Here is a 7080-nt window from a genome sequence, read left to right on the forward strand (position 1 = left end):
GGTCATATCTCTCAGCTTGTTTATTAGAATGAAGTGATTCAGTATGCGTTGGAAAGATAAGACAATGATTTACAAATCATCTTCAGAAGTCAAAGTCTGAATCGAAACTTAAGATGCTGATAAATGATGATGCAACTACTGGTTCTGCACGAACTGAAATCATCAAGGCTGATTTCAGCAAACCAGCTGAAACTGAACTGAACCAGCAGCTGACCAACTGAAACTGAACTGAAACAACAGTTGACCAACTGAACTGAATGACTAGTTGAATTGAACGACCAGCTGAACTGACCAGAGTTGACCAGTTTAAGCTCGGGAAAATGTCCAGCAAGGCGAATTTGACTGTTGCAATTTGAGAAACAGTACAAAAACTTTCCAAATGGTCATACTATTGTATCTAACGTATATATCATTATCATACTATTGTATTTAACGTATATATCATTGAGCATATACATTTTGAAGATCAAACAAGAGCTTTTGAAGGGGATTCAAAACATGAACAGTTAGCATTAAGAAATCAGCTAGTTGAGAGCACAAGCACTTGTGTGAGGATACATTTGAGATGTACACTGTTGCTACTACTTAAATAATAATTCACCCAAGTGTAGGTTGTCTACAAGTTATATATTTCGTAAGTACGAGATCGATCCTCCGAGAGGTTATTTTGAGTTTAAATTTATTAATTTATAGATTACCAAATGCAAGAATGAAGTTTACAAATTATAAATTTTGTCAAGGCTTGAGGATTTATTCTTGGTTTACGTAATATTGTTTAACTAAAAGTAAAACAAAAGAAACCACCATAAATAATGGTTCCAAGAAAATTAAACACACACAAAATATAATATAGTTTCCACTATAGAAAATACCGAATTAACCGATATTTTATATATGGTACCTATGATTATAATTATAACTATATAAATAAATAATTGCATAAAGTAAATGTTAAATTAAATCATTATATTTCATTTAGAACAACTGACAGAGCCACGCTATTGTCTAAATGAAATATATTGATTTAATAAGTTAGTTGCGGTAAAGTAAAAGTTAGTTGCGATAAAGTAAATTTTAGTTGAGGAAAAGTAAAAGTTAGTTGCGAGAAAGTAAAAGTTAGATGCGAAAAATAAAAGTAGTTGCCATAAAGTAAATGTTAGATTGTTAGATGTTAGTATTAAATCATAATATTTCATTTAGAACAACCGGCAGAGCCACGCTATCGTCTAAATGAAATATTATGATATTATTATATAAATATATATATATATATCTATATATATATATATATAATAATAAGTGATGAAATATTTATTGTATCAAAATTAAACAACAAATCAAAATAACCACTTTAATGGTATCAAGCATTTGATGTAAATTGATAATAACAAATAATTCATTTTTATACCTACAATAAAAATAAGTTAGCTAAATTAAAAGAAATAAAGAAAGAATATATTAAATATAAACATTCTTACTTCACCAAGAATGCATCTTCTTCACCTTAACATAATAGATTTAGCTTGCCATAAGCTTACTTTTGATCAACACTAAAATATCACTCATAGTTGATAACATGAAAGAAAATATATTGGAACTTAGAACTTTGATACACACTCACACTATATTTTACAATGAGATAGAATGATTATCAAGCTAGCACAAGACCTCTATTTATAGGCCAAATGAGAGAAATGGTCAAAATTTTTATTAATGTCATGTAGTTGCATTAGTATTCTTTGTCTCCTCCAAGTTCAATTCCATGTCCCTTCTTTCAATGCTTTTTCCACAACTTTAATCACCGAATTTGACTCTGCTCAAAACGGAAAACATGTGGGGAATTATCTGTAGATGAATTTGGCCGCTTGGTTTACCTCATTTGGTTAAATATTGAAATAGTTATGATTTTTTTACTGTGGACGTTGACATGTTGAGAAATATGTTTTTTTGTAATTGTTAGATCACATCATATGAATTTATAAGCGTAACATGCCAAAAGTCAATATTTGAACAGGAAATTATTATTATTAAAAGAAAATAAAAACGACAAAACTAAAACAAATATATACAGCGTAGTTGTGATTGTGGCTCACATCTTCCTCTGATTTTACGTTCAGTAACGGCTTCAACGCCTTCTATGAGTCGAGGATATGTTTCCCATCCAATTTTCTTATAAATTGGCAAACATGGTCTTTTAACGTCAGATTCCCAAGACGAAATTGTGTATATATATTTACTTATCTAAATAGATATGCGTTACTACAGTAGGATCTTTGTAAGGCTGATTCCACTGTCCATATTGATATTCCTCCTGTTGAAATTGCCACCATAGTTTAAGAAGTTCATTTTGCACGTACCCATTAGAATGCGTATCAAGAACCTCTAGAAAATTATCTAAAGGCTCTTTACTCAGACCATTCTTAATGAATAAAATTTTATCTTCTCTATTCATTGATGTCACTCCAACATTTTTGCATTTTCCCTTACAAGTCCACCTTGCACATTTATGACATCCACCTATACGTTTAGCTCTTCGCTTTTTGGCATATGTGCTTTTACCAAACCCTGGCATATGTCTTATTATTAATTCACTTGCTTCCCCAACCAATCGGACTTTTGCTTCAATTATCAAACAGACATCATTCGGTATGCCATATGACATCATCAACCTTAGCTGCTCACATCTAGCTTTATAAATTTTTTTCAACGCATTATCAGGTAAACAAGAAAAATATTTACGAAGATTCATAATACACGCATCCATATTATTATTATTATATATATTTCAATTATTGTGGGAAAACCTAAGAAACCGACTTAAACAGTCACGGAGTACCGTTATCCGCCACTTAACCGGGAAATGAACTAGAATCTTCAAAACAAAATGAAAATATCAAACAACTAGTGTGGATCATATAAAGGCATAAACTCATTATTAAGAATTTTATTTTCTATAAAAGGCTTAAGTTTTTGTCCATTAACTTTAAACACGTCATTATTTTTAGGATTTTCAATATCAACAGCACCATGAGGATAAATAAATTTGACTATAAATGGTCCTGACCACCTCGATCTTAGTTTACCTGAAAATAAATGCAAACGAGAATTATAAAGCAAAACTTTTTGTCCAATTTCAAATGAATTTCTCATAATATTTTTATCATGAAAGGCTTTAGTTTTATCTTTATAAATCTTTGAATTTTCATATGCATCATTTCTTAATTCTTCAAGTTCATTTATTTGCAATTTTCTTAATTTAGATGCATCATCTAAATTAATATTAAATGCTTTAATTGCCCAATAAGCTTTATGTTCAAGTTCAACCGGTAAATGACAATGCTTACCAAAAACTAACCTATATGGTGACATCCCTAATGATGTTTTAAATGCAGTTCTATATGCCCATAATGCATCAGTTAATCTTAAAGACCAATCTTTTCGATTTGGATTAACTGTTTTTTCTAAAATTTGTTTTATTTCTCTATTTGCAAGTTCAACTTGACCATTACTTTGAGGATGATATGGGGTAGAAACTTTATGTGTAATGCCATATTTTCTTAACAAAGAAGAAAATGATTTATTTATAAAATGACTTCCCCCATCACTAATTATTGCTCTAGGTATTCCAAATCGGCTAAAAATATTTTTTTTAAAAAAATTTATAACAACATTATGATCATTAGTTCTACATGCAATTGCTTCAATCCATTTTGAAACATAATCAACAGCGACTAAAATGTACGTATATCCAAAAGATAATGGAAATGGACCCATAAAATTTATCCCCCAACTATCAAATATTTCAATAATTATGATTGGATTTAAAGGCATCATGTTTTGTTTTGAAATTGATCCCATCTTCTGACAGTTTTCACAAGATTTGCAAAATAAATGCGTATCTTTGAATAAAGACGGCCAATAAAATCCACATTGTAAGATTTTTGTAGCTGTTTTATTGGATGAAAAATGACCTCCACATGCTTCAGAATGACAAAATTTAATAACATTACTTACTTCATTGTCGGGTATGCATCGTCGAAAAATTTGGTCAGGACAATACTTAAATAAGTAAGGATCATCCCAATAAAATTTTTTAACTTTTATCAAGAATTTATTCTTATCCTGTGAATTCCAATGAGAATGCATTTTATTTGTCACAAGAAAATTTACAATGTTAGCAAACCAGGGCATAATAGTAGCATAAAACAACTGATCATCTGGAAAATTTTCATTTATTGGTATTTCATTATGAGATGATTCAGTCATTATTCTAGATAAATGATCGGCTACAACATTTTTTTTCCCTTTTTATCTTTAATTATAATATCAAATTCTTGTAACAATAAAATCCATCATATTAATCTTGGCTTAGCATCTTGTTTATTTGATAAATATTTTATGGCAGAATGATCGGTGTAAACAATAGTAGTAGAGCCAATTAAATAAGATCGAAACTTATCTAATGCAAATACTACTGAAAGTAATTCTTTTTCAGTAGTTGAATAATTTATTTGGGCACTATTTAAGGTTCTACTAGCATAATATATTGCATAAGGTTTTCCTTCTTTTCTTTGTCCTAACACAGCTCCTATAGCATAATCACTTGCATCACACATTAATTCAAATGGTAAAGACCAATCTGGATGTTGTAAAATAGGTGATGTAACTAAAAGATTAATAATTTTTTTAAAAGCATTTTCACATTTCTGAGTCCATTCAAATTATGTATCTTTTGTTAAAAGATTTGAAATTGGTTTAGATATTATGCTGAAATTTTTTATAAACCTTCTATAAAATCCTGCATGACCCAAGAATAATCGAACTTCTTTGACCATTTTTGGTGATGTTAAATTAGCAATAACATCAACGTTGGCTTTATCAACTTCAATTAGTTTTTCAGATATCACATGTCCTAAAACAATCCCAGATTTAACCATATAATGACATTTTTTCCAATTTAAAACAAGATTTTTTTCTTCACATCTTTTTAATACTTCTTCTAGATTTTTAAGAAAATTTTCAAATGAGTTTCCAAAAACAGTTATATCATCTATAAAAACTTCTACATATTCTTCAATCATATCACTGAAAATACTTAACATGCATCTTTGAAAAGTAGTCGGAGCATTACATAAACCAAATGGTATTCTTTTAAATGCAAAAGTTCCGAAAGGACAAGTAAAAGTAGTTTTTTCTTGATCTTCTAATGATATAGGTATTTGCTAATACCCCGAATACCCATCAAGAAAACAGTAATAAGAATTTTCTGCTACTTTTTCTAGAATTTGATCTAAAAATGGTAGTGAGAAATGATCTTTTCTAGTTGCATCATTTAATTTTCTATAATCAATACACATACGCCAACTAGATGGAATCCTAGCTTGTAATAACTCTCCCTTTTCATTTTTTATAACAGTGATGCCTGACTTTTTAGGTACTACTTGTGTTGGACTTACCCATTTACTATCTGAAATTGGATAGATAATTCCAGCGTCTAATAGTTTTAATACTTCATTCTTAACAGATTTTATTTGATCAATTTTTTCATTTTTTAATTCTTGATTTTGATTTTTAGGATTAGGTTGAGGTTGAGATGAAAATTTTCCTTTTTCATGAATATTAAGTGCAGATGCAAATTTTGCAAGAGTTTCTTTCAAATCACTCATAGATTGACTGTTTTGAATATTGATAAACTCTTGCTTTTGGATAAATGCATGAATTACATCTTCAAAGTTTTTTCTTGGAGGTGTAACATAAGGAATATAACCTTGATGATTTTGGTTATTTTGAAAATATTGTTGTGACGGTTGTGCATTATTATCATTCCTCCAACTAAAATTAGGATGATTTTTCCATCCATGATTATATGATGGTGAAAAAGGATCTAGTATTGGTTTTTTATAATTGTTAACAAAATTTGCTTGTTCATGGAGACATTCTTTAAATGAAGGTAATGTTGGACAATCTTTTGTAGCATGATCATGTGTATCACATATATGACAAACAATTTCTTGAATACTTTTTAATTGACCACTCTTTTTCATTTCTAGTGACTCAATTTTTCTTGCTAAAGATGCAAGTTTAGCTTGAATATCTAAATCATCTTTAAGATTATAGATATCAACTCCATTTGTTGAATTATTGTTTTTAGTTGTTGGTGGTTCTATTGTGCCTATATTATCCCAATTTTGAGCATTTTCTGCTAATGAATCCAAATATTCCATAGCTTCATTTGGGTTTTTATCTTCAAAAGTTCCATTACACATGAATTCTATCATTTGCCTATCTTTAGGTATTAGACCTTCATAAAAGTGAGAAACTATTCTCCATGTTTCAAAACCATGATGTGGGCATGTATTAAGTAATTCTTTATATCTATCCCAACATTGATAAAACGTTTCTCCTTGTTTTTGAGAAAAAATTGTAATTTGTCTTTTAAAAGAGTTTGTTCTATGGGAAGGGAAAAACTTTTTGAGAAATTGTTGTTGCATTTCTTCCCATGATCTTATTGAACTTGATCTTAAATTTTGTAGCCATGTTTTAGCTTTATCTTTTAAAGAAAAAGGGAAAAGCTTTAATCGAACTATATCCATGCTAAAATTTTGATCATTATAAGTGTTACAAACTTACTCAAATTCTCTTAGATGCAAATATGGATTTTCAGAATCTAAGCCATGAAAATTTGATAAAAGTTGAATAATTTGAGGTTTGAAGTTGAAATTAGATGCATCAGGAGGAAAAACTAAACAAGATGAGGCACTAGTTCTAATAGGGTTCATATGGTGCCTAAGTGTTCTTAATTGATCATGTTCTTGATTATTATTATTATTATTATTATTATTATTATCATTATCATTATCATTATCATTATCTTGATTATTTGAATTATCATCCATGTTTTAATTATTTTCAGATACTCGAATAAGTCTACCACTTTTTTTCGACTCCAAATACTCATAAAAAAACAACAACACAATACTTATAAATAAGACATAATTAACAAATATAAACTTAATTTATACCTCCCTGGCAACGGCCCCAAAAACTTGCTACTACTTAAATAATAATTCACCCAAGTGT

At 29.1% G+C, this 7080-nt stretch overlaps 1 non-coding gene across 1 annotated transcript; it reads left to right on the forward strand.

The window, feature by feature from the left end:
* The first annotated feature begins 6336 nt into the window (after positions 1–6336).
* On the forward strand, positions 6337–6447 carry LOC142544000 (small nucleolar RNA R71). The gene has a single exon (XR_012819969.1). It is a non-coding gene; the product is annotated as a small nucleolar RNA R71 (small nucleolar RNA).
* Positions 6448–7080: the final 633 nt, after the last annotated feature.

Source organism: Primulina tabacum, chromosome 4, assembly GCF_025594145.1.
Source record: "Primulina tabacum isolate GXHZ01 chromosome 4, ASM2559414v2, whole genome shotgun sequence".
NCBI classification, from domain to species: Eukaryota; Viridiplantae; Streptophyta; class Magnoliopsida; order Lamiales; family Gesneriaceae; genus Primulina; species Primulina tabacum.